This window comes from Macrotis lagotis, chromosome 5, assembly GCF_037893015.1.
Source record: "Macrotis lagotis isolate mMagLag1 chromosome 5, bilby.v1.9.chrom.fasta, whole genome shotgun sequence".
Taxonomy (NCBI): Eukaryota; Metazoa; Chordata; class Mammalia; order Peramelemorphia; family Peramelidae; genus Macrotis; species Macrotis lagotis.
Window position 1 is genome coordinate 251,211,427 of NC_133662.1, and position 21,955 is coordinate 251,233,381.

A 21,955-nucleotide genomic window follows, 5' to 3' on the forward strand; every position below is an offset into this window, starting at 1 on the left:
CCAAGAGGGAAATTTTGACTGTTGACATGGAAACTTTCCCACCAGGTAAAGAAAAAATGAACTTTTAAGGATAAGTAAAAACTAGTTGACTCTTTGCCATGGGGTTATAGAGGGCACTCAGGAAAGGGTTGGGCTAAGGGACTTCTGAGATCCCTTTCAGTAGGAGATTTTGTGATTCTGTATTTCTCAAGGTTGTGTTTCTGCCCATGCCCTTCCCCCCGCACTCTCTACCTCCTGGTCTCTCCTCTCTACTACTGATTTGTCCGACTCTAAGCACGTTTTCACATCCTCCTTTAATTTGATTAGTGACAGATGCTATTATCTGAGGAAATCTAGATTGCCTCTTCCAGTGCTAATGAACTCCTGTATGCTGTGTGTGGGGATTTCAGAACAAGATGGATTTATTAATGAGCTCCTAATTAAAGGGACAGTTGCAGGGATTTTGCTGCTTGGTGGGTTTGAGGTGGGGTGAAGAGCAAGAAAGGATGTTTCTATTTATTATAAAGATAGACATCCATTTTATGGTAAGATGAACATGTTTAAAACCTGGATTTAGAGTCTTAAATGTCACAAAGTAGAAACAGAATCAAAAGTTACATTTAATTAAACAGGATAGAAGGCTTGGGGCTCTTCTCCTGTTGCTATGGGGAATTCTTTTACCTTGTGGTGGCAGCTTCAAAACTTAGCTGGCCCAGCCTCCATTCTTTCTTTTGTTTATTCGTTCATCTCACAGTCCAACTCCACCCGAACCCCACTAGAATCTACCATGGGCCTAGAATTTTTAGCTTTTACCCTGCAAAATAGTGTGCTCTTGTTTAATGTGGGTTACTTCCTACTCTGAAATTATATTGCAAATTCCTTTAGGGGCTAGACGACATCTTTTTGAGATATATGTCTGTATCTAGATACACATATATCTCAAAGGACCTCGCATAAGAACCAATGCCCATTAGAAGGTCAATTGCTATTTATTAATTAGAGACAGAAAAAACTTGCAGAATTAGGTCAGACAAATTTGTATTTATTCATTTGGAAACAGTTGATAACCCCCAATTGAATTTAAAGTATTTGAGGGCAGGAAGTATCTCATTTTTGTGTTTGTATCCTCAGAGCCTAGGACTGTACCTAGCCCATAGTAATGAAATGAACAAATTGATATAATTTGAACCACAAATTAAATAATTCACTAACCCAGATATGTTATTTATTTTCTTCCACATCAGAAACTTCTGTTCTTCTCTGCATGGATTTGGATATTATAGAATCATAGGACATCAATTGGGATGAATATTCCAGATCATCTAAGTATTCTCTCCTCTTTGTTATTTATCAGCTGTGTGACATGGGGAAAGTTGCTTAGCTTTTCAGAGTCTCAGTTTTTCCATCTCCAAAATGCATCCTCATATTGGATGTTTGTGAGGGCTAAGTGAAATAATGTCAATTATAATTTTAAAATGCTATGTCAGGTAGTTGCATGTCCATGGGCCAGTCTTTTTAACTGTGGATTCTTTTTCTTTCCTCCATAAAATGGAGATAGCAATCTTCATTGTTGTCTTTCTCAGTTCTATTTCCTGCAGGTTCCTTCCGTCTTTTGATTATCTCCAATGCAGCCAAGCTACATTTCTATATTTTCCAGAGTTGTCTGCATGATGCCTCCCCATTAAATCTTGAGTTCCTTGAAAGCAGGGACTCTTTGTGTCCCTGTGCTTAGTAGCGCACCATGGGCTCTTAATAATTGCTTGTTGATTTTTGTCGCCTTGAGGAAAGTAAATTTAAGCTTATTGTCAATAATAGTAATAATAATAATTGTCATTTAGGTGACATTGCTTAGAAGGACTTCTTCCTTCAGTGGATTCTGGCTCTGTCGACACTTGATGGGCTTTATCTTGAGGCGGGAGTGGGGCTTAGCCCCTCAAAAGGAGAATGACGTCTCCTCTCATTGTCTCTTTAGCTCAATACCCCCTCCCTGGGTTAAGTCTTAGCAAATCTCAAAACTAAAGCTGAGGCATGGCACATATCTAGGGTCACTCAAAATGATATAAACAGAGTCCCTTCTCAAAAAAAAGCAACAAAATGAAAAAAAAGAAAAGAAACAAATGGAAGTCTGATCTAGGGCAGTGATTTATTCCTTCCATCACAGAGAAAGTATTGAATACAGAAAAGAATTCAAAGGCATGTATTGACAAGTATGAAAAAAACAACAACCCAGGCCTAAAACAATTGCATATCTCCCTCCTTATCCTCTTCTGGGAGTTGGAGACATCTTTGTGGAACAGCTAAACAGACATTTCAGATTCACCTCAGGTTTGTACTGTTGTAGGGTTTGAATTTCCTGGCCAGTCATGACTTGATTTGAGATTTCTGTTAAGTCTTTCCACTTCAGAATCCTCCTGGGGGTCATGCTTTTCTTTTCTGAGAAGACATATTACTATGGAAATCACTTTCGTCTGGGAAGTTGGCACCCAATCCAGATCTGCTCAACCTCTTGAATTCATGAGATTATCCACTTTTAAGTCCTGACCCATACACACACTGTCTATGACAACCACATTCTCCAACGTGGACCTCAGTTTTTTCTTCTGTAAAAAGGGAATGATATTGTGAGGTTGTTGGACATTATACCATAAACAAATTATTGCTGTTATTAGTATAAAATTTGTAGGTTTGCAAAGCATTTAGAAATATTGTCTTATTTATTCCTCATTCTGCTTCTTTTTAAAATTGTATGTCTAGAGAAATGTGGTTTTTCATATCTTTCATATTTCTCACCTCAATGCCTTTGTTCATGTTGTTTCTCAATCACCCATCCAAATATTTCCCATCGTTTGGGGTGCCTCCCAAGTATCATTGTTTTGCACAATCTTTCCAGTACAGTCTTTCATTCAGTTCATGGCCATAATTGTCCATACCTCTGATTGGTTTCTTCACCCCATGCTTTGGGAGATCCCTTGGATCATTGTTATTTCTATGATTTCTTTCTTGGGCTGCCATTGAGCTTATGGCAGATTTATGTACTTTGTCCCTCACAATCTTGGTAGTTTCTGAAATTGTGCCATTCACAAGGCATTCTGCACATAGTAGGTCAGTTAACTCATAACTGGGTCAGTTCTAAAGGATACTAATATTCTCATCCTCTGTGGGTATAGCTTATAGTTGAATTCATTGTGATTATTTCAGCGGACTGTGTGATATATACTTCAGAAGACATAAATGTGTGAGGGTTATGTCTGTAGATGTGAATCAATGGATCGTTCATCCAAGCCAGCCTAATTAAAACTAATTGAGCCTGACAGAATGAGTGGTTTTCATAGGAATGGATAAGGTAGCAGGGCAGGGCAACAATCAGGATGATGAGGGCACTGAGAACTTGGGTGGAAGTAAGATAGGAGAAGAGATTTCTATGAATAGAGCAGCATGGCAGCTAATTATGGGAGCTGGCTTGTTACTTCAAATTTAGTCCAGAGCTTGAGATTTAGGTTTTATTATTTTTCTTTTTTCTCTTTCTGGATCTCTTTTTGGCTACGTCTTTCTATAAAAGATCTGAGATCCTCAAGGAGTCAGACACTTCCTTAGACTCACTGGGCCAGTCAGAGTCAGCAGACTCTAGATTGAAGTCAATATTCTAATATGGGACAGTGGCAAGACCACACTTGATGTGTGGTCTTGAGTATATCATTTCATTTTACAGACCCTTGGTTTTCTTACCTAACATATAATTTCCTTGTAATTAACTTTTATTTCCTAATAGTTTCCTGAACTCAAAATTCCAAAATGCATATCTGTACCTTTGCACAAACCATCCCCTGGATCTGGAATGGATTGCATCCTCACACCTCCTTTTGCACTTACTGGAAATGCATCTTATTCCCTATCCCACCTATGTAGATACCCAAGACATTACCATTTTCTCTTTCCTTAAATCATGTGCTTGTAGGAACTGCTTAGTTTCTCTCTCTGTTTCCAGAGCCTTCGCATTTGTCACTGTTGTTCAGTCATTTTTCACTCATATTTGACTCTGTGACCCCATTAGGGGTTTTCCTAGCAAGCGTACTGGAGTGGTTTGTCATTTCTTTCTCCAATTCTTTTGACAGGTAAGGAAACAGAGGCAAACAAAGTTAAGTGACATTCCCAGAGTCACACAGCTATTTCAATGTCTGAGATCACATTTGAATTCAGGAAGATGAGTCTCCTTGACTGTGAGCCTAGTGCTCCAGCCATTGAGGCACCTACCTTTTAAATCCATGTTTTATTCATTGAAAATAAATGGATTGTTTTCTCAGAGTTTTGATTTTTAGAACCTGGATTTTATTTTCCATAGAATCAACCAACCAATGCGAATGCCTTGAGAGTTAATTATGTGCCTCTTAACCTCATTCAGCAGCCACTGAAACTCAGAAACAACTAGCAGGGTTTCTGTGGGAAAACACATATCAGGTTCCAGATCTAGGTGACAGAAGCCCATTGTCCTCTGACTAGTGAACTGCCCACCCCTTTAGCCACACCAACCATAGTAGCAGCTTCATGAACTACAGTGCCTTGGAACAGCAGGGAAAATGGAACAATGAGGGAAAGTCATAGCTAATGGGATCACAAGTTTTCAACTGGACGAGATCTCAGAGCTTATTTAGTTCAATCCTCCTCATTTTACAGATGAGGAAAGCAAGGTCCAGGGAGATTAAATGATTTTGGATGAAAGAATCATTGAACTAGAGTTGGCCATGAAGTCTAAGCAACTTAAACTTAGAGATGAGGAAATAGTGATCCAAGAAAGAGGCTTTGTCCATGGTCCCACTGACCTTAAGCTTCAAAGATGGGTTTTGAACCAAGGATCTCTGACTCCAAAGCTTGGTTTCTTTCCCCTGAAATTGGGACTCCTAGGCAATAGGGGGCTCCACTGGCAACAGTGTATAGAAAGAATGGTTGAAGTTCAGGCTTCTCTGCAGTGGTTGCACAGATAAAGGGACACAGAATTCTAAGAGTTACTGTAGGCAGGCAAGTTCCTAACTAACATGACTAAGAGATGATCAGAAGTGGGGCAGCTAGGTGGTGCATTGAATAGAGCACCGGCCTTGGAGTCAGGAGTACCTGGGTTCAAATCCGGTCTCAGACACTTAATAATTACCTAGCCGTGTGGCCTTGGGCAAGCCACTTAACCCCATTGCCTTGAAAAATCTAAAAAAAAAAAGAGATGATCAGAAGCCAGGTGGCTATAAATCAGGGACCAAAGTTCTGCAGTAGATAGAATGCTGGGCCTGGAATCATGAAGACTCATCTTCCTGAGTTCAAATCAGACCTAGATGCATCACTCTGAGCAAGCCATTTCACTCCCTTTGCCTCAATTTCCTCATCTGCCAAATGAACTGGAGAAGGAAATGTCAAACCATTCTAGTTTCTTTGCTGAGAACCCCAAATGGGCATATGAAGTATTGCATACAACTGAAAGACTGAACCACAAAAATTACATAGTGCCTTCTCTTGCCCCAACATAAAGCAGAAAGGGAAAAAAATACAGACTGATTCTGCAGCTTCTGTCCTGGACATTTTCCCCCATTTTCCTTTGAATAACTACTTGTGGTATTGTCATTTTCCTACCCTGCCTCATCTGAGAAATAACCTCTAGCCACAGGGTCACAGGATCATAGATGGTGATAGCAGAGAAATGGAATAGAGTTCACCTTGGAGTTAGAAAGACCTGAATTCAAATCTAACCTCATAAACTTTGTAACTGTGTGACCCTGGGAAAGTCATTTCAGCTCTGCCTCAGTTTCCTCAACTATGAAATGGGAATAATAGGGTTGTTCAGAGAATCAAATGAAATAAAATTTATAAATCACTTGCATAGCCCAACACTTAGTAGATGTTGAATTTAGGCTTGTTTCCTTCCTTAATTAGGACTCAGAAGGTCTTCAGGGATCATCCAATCCATTCCTCTCAGTTTACAGTTAAGGAAATGAAGGCCCAGAGACTTAAAGAGACTTGACCAATGACATGTAAGATTACGAAGTTGGAGAAATGGGAGTTGATGCTAGGTTTTCTGATCCACATTCCCTTCCACTATGGGTTGGGGTTTGAGTCAGAATTAGGGGTGTCAGCATTGGAGTGTTAAAGTCATCACTGAGGTTAAGCTTAGGGAGGCACTTGGAGCTGGAGGCTCATGTCCCTGACTCTCTGTGTTCCTTCGAACATGGTCCCTTCTCCCCCCGCCTCTCTGGCACTGATAGACCTTCCTTTGGACAATAAGAAAATTATAGAGTATAGAGGTCAGTGATTCAATTTCTTCATTTTATAGGTGAGAATTACCCAAGATGACATAGCTAAGGGGCAGGGGCAGGATTTGAATCCAGGTCCTTTGTCAATCAGTCAGTTAACAAACATTTATTAAATACTTACAATTTCCTAGTCAAGAAGCTAGCCTCTGGGGAATACAGAGAAGGGGGAAAAATACAACTCCTGCCCTCAAGGAACTCACGCTCAAGTGAGGGAACAGGATACAAATTAGATTGAAAGTAATCTGGAAGGGGAAGTTGTTGACAGCTGCAGAGACTAGGCAGGAAATCCTCATGAAGGTCTATGGGATGTTCAGTCCAGAGAAAAGCCAAAACATTTCTTTAAAAGTTTTTGAACTGACTATTCTCAGACTTATAAGACACGCAGTCAACCCACCACAGAGCTGTGATTTTTAATGTACCTCCTCTGAGTCCCTTGAAGGCCCTGGGTGATCACATGGGCAATCACTTAAGAAATCAATAAGAATGACAGGACAATGTCAATACTTTTGTTTCTGTCGGGAGATAATGAAGTAAATGTGGTCAAACCCAGACATCACGTCATTGCTTTCACATTCATTAGGAGGGAGCTTATGCTGTCCACTGATAACATGCTAGTTAAGATTTTCTTTTTTCTCCCAAGAGTAGTTGGGCCAGAAAGGAAGTGAGATTTGGGGACCTGCTAAGAACTATCTTCAAAGAATAATTGTCAAGGATTCTTTTAGCCACTGGCGACAACTTGTAGTATCGGGTTTGATTTTTTTGTATCTTGTTTGTTTGTTTGTTTTTCTATGTGTACTTAAAGAGGAAATATGCAGCTCTGGATTGAAAGCTGCTTTGGAGTCAGGAAGACTTAGATTCAAATCCTGCCTCAATAGGTATATCATCTAGGATCAGGAGTCAGTCATTTCCCTTGTCTAAGGAGCTTCTTCAATTGTGAAATGTCGATAATGATACCTCTATAATATAATACAATCTCTCTTCACATGTAGGCTAAGTGTACATCCAAATGAGTCGTCTAAATTTGACTCAGAGAGGCGTGACTAGATATCTCTGGAATATCAGACATCTCTCTCTTCAAGGGAGACTTTGATTCCTGCCTAAAGGAGAGGTCTGCCCTCTCTCTTCTCTCAGAGAGGAGGTAGAGGATTAGAAGGCTGTCTATCTGCCCTCTGCTCAAAGGATTAGTCTAGGGAAAATATTTTTCTTAGTTTCAAGTCATTTACTTGGACACCATCTCTTAAAGGGGATGATGTATCCCAAGTTTTTATCCAAAGGCTTGAACCATTTCCACCAAATGCTTGTTATATAAAAGACCATACCATACTTTAATTAGAGAACAAATCCATTTATTCAAGGAGATAGCAAATAGACAAGTTATACCAATTAGAATATATCAGACAATACACAGGGGACAAAAAATCATTCAACCATCAGAGAAAAGGTAGAACACCTTATTTCACCTGAGGGGATTCCTCAAAGTCACCAGGAAGGCAAGTTGGAATTCAGGAGTTGAGGGATGCTGGTTCTTCTACTTATCTGCCTTTACCCAAAGTCTTTCTTTCTCTCTCTCTCTCTCTCTCTCTCTCTCTCTCTCTCTCTCTCTCTCTCTCTCTCTCTCTCTCTCATTCTGTCTGTCTGTCTCTCTCTCTCTCTAAAGTGGGTTTGAAGTCAACATGTGTCCTATCTCAGGAAACAGGATCCTTTTCTCCCCAGTTCTCATACCAACTCTACCCTTCCCACAGCACACAACACTGAGTCATCACTCTCTTTGCCAGTGAGCAGAGGCTTCTGCAAATACATTGGGCTTGAACCTTTCATCTCTACCTCTCAGGCTTAATATGGAGGTTCAAAGAAAATCATATTTATTAGTTAGATTGAAAACTTCTTAGCTTGTAGATCTGGAGCTAAAATGAAACTCCGAAGGCACTTAGTCTAAGCCCCCTTATTTTATAGATGAGGTGATTGAGAGCAAAGCAGGGTAGTGACTTGTCCTGGGCCACACAAGTGGGATTACAGGCTCTGTGATCTATAACTAAGGGGCTTCAGAGACCTCCTTGTTCAATAAGTACATTATAAATAAACTACGCCTGGAGAAGTTAAATGGCCCAAGGTCCCACAGGCAATGTGCATCAGAGACAGGATTTGAACTTGGGTTCTCTGACTCTAATTCCAATACACTGTGCTGCCTTCCCTTAGTTATCATTATCTATACTTAAGAGTTTCAGATAATCTTCAGTTTTTGAAAAGAGAATAGGGTTGGAAGAGGGGCCCTAATTAGTATGGCACATCCATAAATGTCTAACATAGAAAGGTAAAAAGAGGAGGTGGGCACCCATTCACACCTGCTCATTCCACACAACTCACTATGTTCTGCTTAAAACAGAAAGGGAAATGGTGGGACATTTACCACCCACTACCCAAGAATGCCAAGCCTGCTAAGTGATGGCCAGATTGTGGGTACCATGAGTTTATGGAAATTTTTCTTAATAGGAGGAAAAGAAAGATGGATCACATTAATCCTCTCCACAATAACCAACCTAGGTCCTGGTCGCTCTTATAATAGCATCTCTCTTTGCCCATTATCACTTGAGAATAATTTCTCCACCTCTTCCTGCTGTTCCAGGGTTAGGACCATACCCCTGCACCAATAACTGTCTAGGAAAGATGCTCAAAAGGTTTTCCATTTCCAGCCAATTTGACAGATGAGGAAAACTGAGGTAAAATAGAGTTAAGTGACTGTCCAGATTCATACAGCTAGTAGGTGTCTGAGGTCAGATTGGAACTAATACAGCTCTAACCACTGTACCCTTATATTTTTGTTTGTTGCCCTTATATTTTTTATTTGTACCCTAAACAAGTAAGCCTTTCTGGAGTTTGATTTTCTTTTCTAAAAATGAATGGGTCCTAGGATCATAAGTGTAGATTTGGGATTTTTAGACAATCCCTGGAAGGGATTTTTAGACAATCCCCTCAATTTTAAAGATGAGATTACTAGCGTCAGAGAAATGAAGTAACCTGCCTCAGGTTACAAAAGTAATAATTCAGTAGATTCAGGATTTGAACCCAAAATCCATAAATCCAAGTTAGGCGTTCTTCCATCATCATCATCATCCTCCTCCTCCTCCTCCTCATTTATATGACTATTATTATTGTTATTATTATCATCATCATCACCATCATGCTCATTATCATCATCATCCCCCATTAATAAACATTAATTTTTTTCTTCTTTCCACTCTCTCCCGCAAAGAAAGGAAAAAGAGAAAAAAACACTCCCCTACAAATGTGCAAAGTAAAAAAATAAAAAAAGCAAATTTCATCAATAGCTACAATCCTTGCATGTGTCATTGGGTATCTGGAGGCCCTTTCGAGCCTTGGTGGTACCTCAATGCTCTCGTATTAAAGGACTGTGAGATTCTATTCTATATAGAAAGTGAGACTAGTGGTGAGGAGGTGACCTTTGTATAAATTAGTCTTATTCCCCAGAGGCAGAACCTGTCTTCTCCGAGACTAAGAAGGCTGACTTTGTCTGGTCCCTTGCAGGCTCCACTTTCATCACCCTTCCTGCCAGGGATTGACTCTTTGTCCCATTCCCCTGGGGCCTTGTTTTTGTCTGACTGTAACTAATCTGGGCTAACATGTTAACTATTCAGTATTTAGGGTAGAAGGATTCCTGAAGCTTTGGAATTCTAAAAGGAGACCCAGAACTAAAGGAATCAATTCAAAATGGTGGAACTTCACATAGGTATACTGCCTTCTTTTAGGGCAGAAAATTGCTCTTCACCCCACCCCACGAGAGGCAACTAATTGTCCCATGTAATTGTATAATTAACTGATGGGTCAGGGCTGATGTCCCAGGATTTGGTTTGATTTGAGGAACTTAACTTGGATTTCCAGCTTGTGTTTTATACTCTCCCAGAGGAAGCAGACACCTCTGGAAACTTCCAGATTCAGCTCATTTCTGGCTCCTTCCTAGAATAATTTAAATTGGATCACTTACTATTAACTAATACTAATACTAAGTATTTTCAATCTTAAGCAAGAATACACAAAAGCATGAATGAGACTAGTTCAGGGACAAGATATTAGAACCAATCTCCTTTTTTCTTTTCAGAGGGCTTAGCCTCCTTTCTCCATCCATATTGATGTGGGAGATATTGGTGGTACCATCATAACAATGAGAGTTCTTGAAAGTGAAAAATTCACAAGGTCACCTTAGAGTTGAAAAGAACTAAAGATTTTTATTTCACAAACCTGCAAAGTTCCAAGATTTAAAATTTTTTCCTGGAGAGACATTAAGCTGCATGAAGACAGGGTGAATAACAAAGGTCTAGGCCAGAACGTCTAAGGGAAAGAGAGAAAAGAAAACAATCATCAAAGCTGACAGGACTGAGATGCAAGTGAACTTGGCCACCTGGAAACGACGCCACAGTTCTCCAGTTTTTTAGGCCACAAGCATGTAGTTCTAGCTTAGAGAGAGAAAGTGACCATCCTGCAAAGAAGAGAGGAAAGAAAGGGAAAAAACAGCTCTCTTATGGGAGACCTTAGATGCATTTTCGGAGTGTGTTGGACAAGGGTGGTGCTTGGGTAGTGGTTTAACATCTGGCTCCAAGTATTCTCCAATATGTAAGCCCTCCAAGGAGTGGCTTAGACAGAACTCACTGCATATGGATGGCATTAGTCTTTCCTGTCTCAAAGCATGAGACCTTCAGTCCAAGTCCAATATAAGTCATTTCTGCGTACTGCTTCAATATTACTGTTTATTATTGTCACGATTCTTATTGTGGTTGTTGTTATTTCTTGGTTTTATGTCACTTTTGCTTCCCATTACATCTTTCTCCCACCATCTTCTTAGAACTGTATTCATAATAATGAATTAAAAGGAAAGGAGGGGAAATAAAAACTGGTTAACAAACTAACCAACAACTTAGTGGAGTAGTTTGCCACCTTGAACATTGTTAATATAATAGTGGTGATGGTGACTGTTTGCATTTGCATTGTTGTAGCTCCTCTGCATATTGTTTCCTGGTTCTTCTCCCTTCGTTTTGTATCAGTTCATGTAATGGTTTATATGTCGCTCAGTAATATTCTACTAAGTTCATACACCATTGTTGTTGCTTTTGTTTGTCCTTTTTTCACAAAGAAGACTGTGACATCAGGGAGGTGCTGCTATGACAAGCACGTGAATCAGATTTGAGTGATATTTTTAGAGATTTGACTCAGCCCTCTTTAAAGTTTGAGAAATGAGACCTTTATCAGAAAAACTTGCTTCAAATCTTTTTTTCACAGATAATATTGCTAATTGTAGTTCTGCATCCTATTTCTCTACCCTTTTAATTCTATTTTCTCTCTCCTTTCATCTATCCCTCCTCAAAAGTGTTTTGTTTCTGACTGCCATCTCTCCAAACAACAAAGACATAAAAAAGTGAAAAGGACTTTATGTACCAAAATATTTATAGCAACTCTTTTCGGGGGGGGGGGGGGGTAAAAAGTACAAGTTGAAGGGATGCCCATCAATTGGGAATGGCTGAACAAATTGTGGTATGTGATTATGGCAGAATATATAGTCTATCACAGGATGCTCTCAGAAAAACATGGAAAGACTTGCATGAGTTGACTTACAGCAAAATGTACTGTATACAAAGTAATAGCAATAGTCTAAGATGATCAGATATTTTCAGCCATACAGTGATCCAACTATTAAGGACTTCTTCTTCTTCTTCTTTTTTTATTTTTTAGGTTTTTACAAGGCAAATGGGGTTAAGCTTGCCCAAGGCCACACAGCTAGGTAATTATTAAGTGTCTGAGACCGGATTTGAACCCAGGTACTTCTGACTCCAAGGCCTGTGCTTTATTAAAGACTTCTAAGGAAAAAATTATTCATCCTCAGAGAAAGAACTGATGGGGTCTGAATACAGATTGAAGGAAACTTTTTTTACTTTATTTTTAAAAGATTTTGGGGGGATCTATATTTTCTTTCACAACATGACTATTATGGAAATATTTTGCATGACTGCATGTGTATATCTTATGTCAAATGCTTTACCTTCTCAGTGGAGAGGCATTGGGAGTAGAGAATGAGGTTGAACTTTAAAAATGAATATTAAATTTTTTACATGTGTCTGGGGGAAAAATAAAATACTAAAGAATTTAAAAAAGTATAAAACATAACTGAATTAAATTGGAAGGGATTTCAGCATGATCTCTAATGTCTCTTCCACTTTCTCTACATGATTAGCGAGTGGACAAAGAGCTTCTCTGAGGAATCATAGAATTGTAGAATAACCCTATCAAGACCTAAGATTACAATGGAGCTAAGAAGGAAAGTAGATACAGATGGAGCCTCTATTCTGATAGTTTCAGTATGTGCTAGTCATTGCACTTAAGAGTTCAAGGACACTCTAGTTAGGCTGTCCAGAAAAGAGTCAGGGCAGAATTATGGTCAAACAATTTAGACAGAATTGGGCATCAATACAACCCACTGATTTGATTTATTCTGCCTTCCTCCTGTAAGCTCAACTGACTTGTTTCTCTAAATAAGTGGTTTATTCAAGAGACTGCAACAAGAGGTGTTTTGGAAAACATGCAAAATTGGGTAAGATAAGGTTCAAATCCTTAAAGCAGTAAAGGTGTGAACCTTTGTTAGAAGCATCCAAATCACTATGTCTGAACCAACCTTTGACCCCAAATCATTCAAAGGTCAGTTGAACCAATGGCTCTGATACTGATTGTATTAATAGCTCTTTTTTGAGCAGAAATATTTCCTCAAGACTTCCTGTTAGTGAGGGGATGAGGTATATACAATAATATAAATAGTTCCTGTCCTTACAGAGCTTTCCATCTCACTGGGGACATATCAATAGAACTATTTTGTTCAAATTCAAAAATTGTGATGATAATGACATAATTCTATTACTATAATTACTATTATTTATTATATTATATAAATAATTATATTATACTATATATTATTACATAATAAATTACTATAATTACCTCAATTTTAATCAATTTAATAAGCATTGATTAAATGTCAATTTCATGTCAGTCTTTGTGCTAGACTGGGGAAACAAAGACCAAAAAAATGAAATGTTTCTTTTCTTCAAAGAACTTACCCTCTTCTAGGAGGAAAAATCATGAACGTAAATATGTGGATAACTAAATATGAAATGTATACAAAGTACATGCAAGGCAATCTTTGGCATTTATAATAATGCCTGTGGTGATCATCAACAGAGATGTCACCTAGGGGATAACACTTGAGGCAACTCCTCAAGCAAACAAGGCAGGGAAGATAAGAGAGAGTACACCATGCAGGAAGACATTTTTATACAAATGAGAGGGTGTAGGAGATGAAATGCTCCTTGGAAGTAAGTCATAGGGTTTCTTTTGTTTTGTTTGCTAGGCAATGGGTTAAGTGATTTGCCCAAGGTCACTCAGCTAGGTAATTTTTTTTAAAGTATCTGAGGTCGGAGTTGAACTCAGGTCCTCCTGACTCCAGGGCTGGTGCTCTATCCACTGCGCCACCTAGCTTCCCTTTTTTTGGATGTAGTCATAGGTTTTTAAAGGATTATCAGAGACTTGCATTAAGGCATATAACTTATGTAGAAGGTACAAAAGTAGTGGATAATTATCACAATGGATGAAAAATCAGAGTCTTAAAAGATGTCATTTGGTCACATCTGACTCTTTTGACATTTTCTTGGGAAAGATAATGGAATGCTTCTCTATTTCCTTCTCTAGTTCATAGATAAAGAAACTGAGATAAACAGGGCTAAGTGACTTACCCAGGATCACACAACTAGTAGGCATCTGAGGGCAGATCTCAGGTTCTCTTGACTCTATGCTCAGCTCTCTAATCTTCTGTGCCACCTTAAGATGTTAAAAAAATGTTTTAAATCCAGAACCATTGTCCCAACTCTTACTAATTATCTTTGCTCTTATTTTATCTACAATATACTGTTTGATTCATAAAAGTGATTGCTCTGGGAAGCTTGAGCTTAAACAACCCTTGTATGATTCGGCTTTCAGAAGAACTCTACTGCTGCAGTACTAGTGGCTAGCCTCCTGCATTCTCCATATTATGTATAACTTAAGAATGTTTTGCTCCTGGCCAGAACAGTTAGCATCAACTCAAGTAAGTGTACCTGGTCCTTTATATGACCAAGAGTGAGGTGATCTTTTCAAGGATCCTTTTGATCTCTTTGTATTTGTGAATGGTCAGATGAGTTCAAGATCATGCTTTGTGAGACAGAGGTGGTTCAATGACTGAGGATGAGCTCTGACTCCCAGGCCAGTCTTTCTAGACCCCTAGAGTTATGTTTCTGCAACTCTGTTCTTATTCTACAGGAGAAGAAGTATTAGCTGTCACATCTCTAGCCCTTGGGGACAAGTTTTCTATCTTTGCCTTTTTTTGGAGATCTTTGATGGAGGTTGGGTAGGAACAAAGATGTTGCTAAGTTTGCAAATAAAATGGAGAAGTAGGGGCAGCTAGGTGGTGCAGTGGATAAAGCACCGGCCCCGGAGTCAGGAGTACATGGGTTCAAATCCGATCTCAGACGCTTAATAATGACCTAGCTGTGTGGCCTTGGGCAAGCCACTTAACCCCATTTGCCTTGCAAAAACTTAACAAAAAATAAAATGGAGAAGTAAGTCAGTCTCTTTAAGGGCCTGAACCTGCCCCTGACCCCATGCCTCAGATTTTGCTCAATATAAACTGTTAATTTATAAAGAGTATGGACTACTTATGTGATTATTGTTTGTTTTCTTTCTGTTTCCTTAACACCCAGCACTATGTAGGCACTTAATAAATAATCATTGATTCACTTATTGATGAATTAACTTTGATTACCCAAGTCACTGGTATGGGCTGCCTCAGAGGAGGTATGAAATATACTAACGAAAATAAGAAACTTTGTCCAAGAAAAGGGTGGGAAGAAATATTGTCTTCTCAATCTCTTTGTGGTGATCTTTCTTTCTTCTGAATCCAGAGATTTCCACAAGACCCAAGCATACCACAGCCCATCCCTTTTGGGTGAATTTCAAAATTTCCTGTCATTTTACGGAGAACTGTGTTCTACTGACCTTGAGAGATATATTTCTCTCCTCTGGGATTCCCTCATTATTCAATTCTAGCAAACCCTACAATCCTGCATTTTAAGCTTGCCAACTTGAGAGACTCTTGTAAATGGGTATATTTCCATAAACCCACACAATAGGCCTAATTACATGGGCTTACAATGTAATCCTGAGGTCGTTTGATTGCTAACTGGGTTCTACCATGAAAGTGCACATTAATTATTTAAAAGATGGACTTATAATTATTGTAAGCCTTAAGTAATTACCTATAATTTTGGCAAGTGTTAGAAAAACTGATAGTCTAGCAAATTCAGGTTTTAGTCATTAGGAAGCTCATAATTACATTTAAATTGCAAAATGAGAATTATGCAATTTATCTCCCCAATAATGCATAAACATTACAGTGATTGTAGGTTTTAATGGACTATATTATTACAAGAGAAAGCAGATCAGCTCTGGGCAGTAAGGGGCAATTTAAGTCCAGCCCTATTACATTTCATCTTAACTGCTGTTCCTTTACTGGGGCTCTGTCCACTCTGCTCCACAGAGGAGCGTCTTTCTCTATGGTCTTTCCTTTTCCCATGAACTTGATGAACTCCTTGGGGGGGAAGTACAGAAAGAATCCAAGGGATAGAAAATAATAACTCCCAGTGCAATATAAAGATGGATATGTTCCAGGTACAGTAATAAGCTCACATTCCATGTATGGGACACCAGTTTACACAACACATTTCACTGATAATTCTTTTATTTGATACTCATAACATCTCTTGGAAGGGAAGTAGGCCAGATGCAATTATTCCCATATTCTGGATATGCAAACTGAGAGTCAGTCAACAATCATTTTATTAAACCCCTACTTTGACCAGATACAGTCCTAAATAGTGAAGGTAGAACAAAAAGCAAAAACAGTTCCCTCCCTAAAGGAATTGAGATTCTACTGCAGGAGACAACTTAGAGAACAGTATTGGAGGCAATATAAGACACCGTTACTTTTAATGGGAGGGAGGAGTCAGAAAAGGTGTCTAGTAAAAGATGGGGATTTTAGCTGAAACTTGAAGGAAGCCAGGGAAGCTAGGGAAGAACGAGAACATTCTAGTGATGGGGGATAGTAAACCCCCAAGGTACAGAACCAAAAAGCAGAGTCTTATGGGTAAGAAATAGCAGCAAAAGCAGGGTAGTTGGAAATTCAGAGTAGAGTGAAAAAATATGAACACTTTATGAATTTGGATGTCTTCCTTGCATTAGGGTGCTAATCTCTATTTCATTCCAATTTTAGAAAAGGTGCTGTCATAGTGACATTAAATAAGACACTGAGTACAAGAAAGGTTATGTATAGGGCATGTGCTGTTGTATCTGTTGAATTTTCCCCCCTTGGGGGAGAATGGCTTAGAATTTACAATTATTCGTTCATTCATTGATGCATCCATTCATTCTTTGGTTCCTATGTTCATTTATGCATATATTCATTCAACAAATATTTTATTCCATTTAATTGAATAAAGACCTAATAATCACCAATTATGTGAATAAACTATATTTTGTTTTGTTTTGTTTTTTGCAAGGCAGTGGAGTTAAGTGGCTTGCCCAAGACCACACAGCTAGGTAATTATTAAGCGTCTGAGGCTGGATTTGAACTCAGGTCCTCCTGACTCCAGGGCCTGTGCTCTATCCACTATGCCACCTAGCTGCCCCTAAACCATATTTTTAAAATATAATGATGAATTTATTTTTCTTAACTCCACTTATTTGCTACAGTGAGGAATTTTATTTCTTTTGGGGTGGGAGGGAAATTTTGTTGAAGAGTTGGGGGAGAGTGAGGTTAGTAATAATGCTAACAAAATAATAAAGGAAAGAAAAAAGCACCAATCAGACATTAAACAAATAATGGTAGAAAATAGAAAAAAGTTTGGAAGGGAAAACAGTCAGGATAGTATTGAAACTACCATGTTAAATTGTATAAATATATATAAAATTATCTAAGCTATCCCCTAATCTTATGTAAATTGATTTTCCTGCTTCTATTTTTCCATGGAAATTTTCAGTTCTATTAATATTTGTCTAATTCAGAATAAAGGGAAGGAACCACTTTAAAAATCACTTACTAAGGGCTTAGGATTGAGCTAAGTACTGAGGAAAGTGTTGTAGTGAATAAAATGCTGAACTCTGAGTCAAGAAGACTTGGGTTCAAGTCCCAGTTCTGACATACAAGATGTGCATGGGCTAATCAGCTAACCTCCTAGTATTCTAAACCATGCCCTAAGACTCTAAGTTGTGGAAAAAAAACATGGCCTATATTTTTAGAGGGAGTTTCCCCACCAGAGAATTCCTTGTAAAACTGTAATCACAGCCCTGATCCAGAAATAATAATAATAAATTCTTTCAATTATCAGTGACTCAAAGAATGTCATAGGCAAGAATGTAATAAAGGGAAGGCATTTCCCAATAAGATGGGGGCTGAGCCAAGATCTGATTGAGTAATTCATTTATATACAAGTCCTGGTTCAAGAAAACGAACAATACCACAAAGGAGCAGAGTTAAAGGCAAAATGGAAGTCAGATTTCTGAGAGCCATAGAGAGCTTAGTAGTTACCCCAGGGTGCCCTCTGGTGTTGGGCAATTTATATATAACAGGTGACAATTGAGCATTTGAATGGCATCACTTTGTCCTAATTTCGAGTAGATCATCCATTGATCTCACTATCCTCTCTCTAGCTGCTGTAGTTAGAAATAATAATGAATCCATGCCTTATGACTTCAAATCTCATGCTCTTTCCCTTATACCACACTGGTTCTGCTATCTAAAGAGAGACTAATTTCAAATATATGTGTGATGATCTTTTTGCCTCAGTGGCAGACATTTGTATTAGTCTATCTTGTTTGCAATTTCTGGGGTGGGAGTAGCCCCTGCTTTATTTTGCATAATCTTTGCTTTAAAGATTAGGTAGTTGGTAAATGAGAAGACAATTGGCATTTTTAGCTATTAAATCCAAATAAGGACGTTCTTGATTTATCTGCAAAATTTAATAAATGGATGGAGTATATATCACTGAGAAATGTGATGCTTCACTAGACAAGAGCCTGGTGTGAAGAGTCGACAGAAAAGAAGAAAAGCATTACCTAGGGTCCAGGTGACCTTTTTTTCACTGAAGCAGACCTGAGACCTAACTTTGCAGTCCCACCTTCTGACATGGTTTTCTTGCATTGCATTTTCCCACTCCTAATTTCTCTTGAATAAAACCTTTTACTGGGATGGAGAAGGCCCAAATTTGATTGGTTTATAAGCTAAGATATGACAGACATGGAGACAAGGTAGATAATTGACATTGGATGATGACCTTTGGCAGCTATTCATGGAGAGATTATTTTAATGACATGTTTTACTTCTCATAAATGTTTGTGCACATGGGTGTAAGGATGGAGGAAATGAACTCCTAAGGCTTGTTCATTGTTCTCTTTCATCTCACATAAAACTGTGTCCTATTGGCTTGTGTCCCATAATACCAATCATTCAACAAGGTTTCTTTGGATGTCCTCAATCTCTGCTGTTGGTTCTATACTCTGGGAGGGGGGGTATTGTAGTATGGTAGAGGAACGTCAGTGTGGTACAGTGGGAATAGCCCTTTCTGGCTTTAAATTCCACTGTTGAAGCTCTCTGCCTGTCTGATCATGGGCAAGGCCCTGATATACTCTGAACCTCGGTTTCCTTATCTGTAAAATGAGGGGATCATACCAGATAACACCTAAGGTTTCCTCTAGATGTTGTGGTTGTGATGCTGTTGTTTCAGTCATGTCTGACTCTTCATGATTCCATTTGGGGTTTTCTCGGCAAAAGTACTGGGGTAATTTGCATTTCTTTCTCCAGCTCATTTTACAAATGAGGAAATGAAGACAAACAGGATTAAATGACTTGCCAAGGCTCACTGCTATGTCTAAGGTAAGATCTGAAATTCAAAAGATGAGTCTTTCTGATTTCAGGCTGGCAAACCATCCACTGTACCACCTAACTGCCCAAGTTTAGCTATCCAATTTGATGCTCCTTTAGTGTAATACACCACCTATGAATAATGTTTAAAATGTGCTTACTTGGGACAGCAGGATGGTACAATGGGTAGAGCACCAACCTTGGAGACAGGAGGACCTGAGTTCAAATCAGCCTTCAGACACTTAATATTTTCTTAGCTGTGTGACCTTGAGCAAGTCACTTAACCCCATTGCCTTGCAAAAATAAAAAAAAAAACTGCTTACTTATTTGTGATATGATATTGCATCTCCCATGTCCATGTCCTTACAATGGTCATCTCCCATCTTCAGGATATTCTTCCTTCTCAACCCCACTTTCTTTAGAATCTTTGAGCTCCCTTGGGCTCAACTGGAGCATTATCTTCTGCGATAGATCTTTTCAGCTGTTAGTATCTTCTCTTCTATGTGCTACATGTATTTGTCCATCTACTCCATATGTGTTTGATTATCATTTCATATGATTATGTCTCCCTCATTAGAATGTAAGCTCCTTGAGGGCAGGGACTGTTTTCACTTTTTCTTTGTGTCTGTAGTACAAAAACATAGGTTCTGGTACATAATAGGTGTTTAATAAATGCTTGCTGGTTACTAGGTGTCTATGGTAACTTTGGCTTCCATTTCTATTTTCCCCAGGATAAAAATGCCTTTCTTTACACATCAGCTGTCGACTGGAGTGGTTGCTATGGGGAAATTGGTGAGGTTCCCCAGTGGGATAAACACTATACTCTGTTCTAGGTGAAGAAATGGTCTTTTGAACCATTTTAAAGTTATTAAAGGTTGTAAAAACCTCCCTCCTGCTTCCCTGATTCTTTTTACAATCTCCAGGCTAGAAGGTGCCATTGGGCATCTGGGCAGGAGCATTCAGTATCCAGGCAGCCTGGTTTTCCTCCATTCCCCAGCTTCTTAGGGGATGATAATGAGCTCCTTGAACTCAGTGGTGGAGAGTGGAGAAGACCCGACTCAGCGAAAGGCTGGGGGAAATATGTGGAGTCAGGTTCTCGGGAACAAACAAATTAGTGAGAATGAGGAGAGCTACCAGTTAGCTATGTCATTAACCCCAAAACCGTGTTGGGTTTTAATGAACCAGTTAATGAACCTTTCCATTATAGAAAGGGGGTCCAGGAAAAGTGAGGTTATGCTTACAGACCTGATGGAAAGGCTCTGCATTGTAAAAATAAATACAATAAAATAATTCCTTTTCTCTATGGCATCTTGTATGGGAAAGAACACTGGGTTTGGAATTCAGAGATATAAGCTTAAATCCTTCCTGTCTCATCAGTTTCCTATGTGATGTCAAAGAGGTCATTTAACTCTCTGTGCCTCGGTTTACACATCTGTAAAAAGGTGAGTCATTATTAGATGACCTCAATGATTTCTTCCAGTTCTAAATCTATGCATTATGTAATCTCCGTGTTATATCAAGATTTTTTTTTCTTTAAAAACCTGAAAGGTAATTTGATAAAAGAAGTTATTTCACTAAATCCATCATGCTGGTTTTTAATAAACAAGTTAGGGAACTTTCCCATTATACGCTCTGTACCAATTACAGAAAACTATGAATCAACCAATCAGTCAACACATATATACCAAGCACCTACTAAGTGGCAGACACCTGAGATACAAAGGCAACAGTGAAAATGAAACAGTGCCCGCCCTCGAAGCGGTCACGTTCTATCGGGATAGACAGCAGACACACACACACAGGTACAGACAAAGTGGAGATAATGTAGCGCTAGGAGTGTTCTAGGAGGACAGGCTTCAGGTGAACATGAGAAAGAATTTTTCTATTTTTTCTATTTTCTTTTAATAAAAGGTTCTTGTTTTCCTCTTTCATTTTCCTTTTTCACAGTCGTTATTGTTCACTTGTTTCAGTCACGTCTAAATCTTTGTGACCCCATTTGGGGTTTTCTTGACAATGTTAATGGAAAGGTTTGCCATTTCCATATCTAGCTCATTTTATTGATAAGGAAACTGAGGCAATAGGGTCATACAGCTAATAAGTGCCTGAAGCCAGGTATGAATTCATGAAGATGAACCTTCCTGACTTCAGGCCTGGCTCTTTATTCACTTTGACTTTTCCAACACTGGAATGGACTGCCTCCTGAGGGAGTGAGCTCCCTTACCAGGTTGTACTTCTTTTCATGCCTCATCATCCTAGAAACTCACTCCAGTAATGGAATTCATACCTTGGAAATACCCTCTGCCCTGGATCTTAGTTTGATTAAATGACTCCTCCAAGAGCTTTCCTTTAAGGATGAAATCCAGGCCAACCACATCTTCATTGCTCATCAGGATGCACTCCCCATTGCTATTAAATCCCTAGTTGAATAGCTTCATCTCCACCCTCTCCCCCCCCCCCCACTCACTATTCCCATTTTTAACTTGTGTGTCTGTGTGTGTGTGTGTGTGTGTGTGTGTGCATTGACTTTTTTGCTATTCTATAGAATGTCAGCTCTATGAGGATAGGGACCATCCTTTCTTTAACTTACATTGCATTTGTAGGTCAGCTATTGGGGAGCAGTGGATAGAGCACTGACCTTGGGAATCAGGAGGTCAGAAGTTTGAATCCAGCCACAGATACTTAC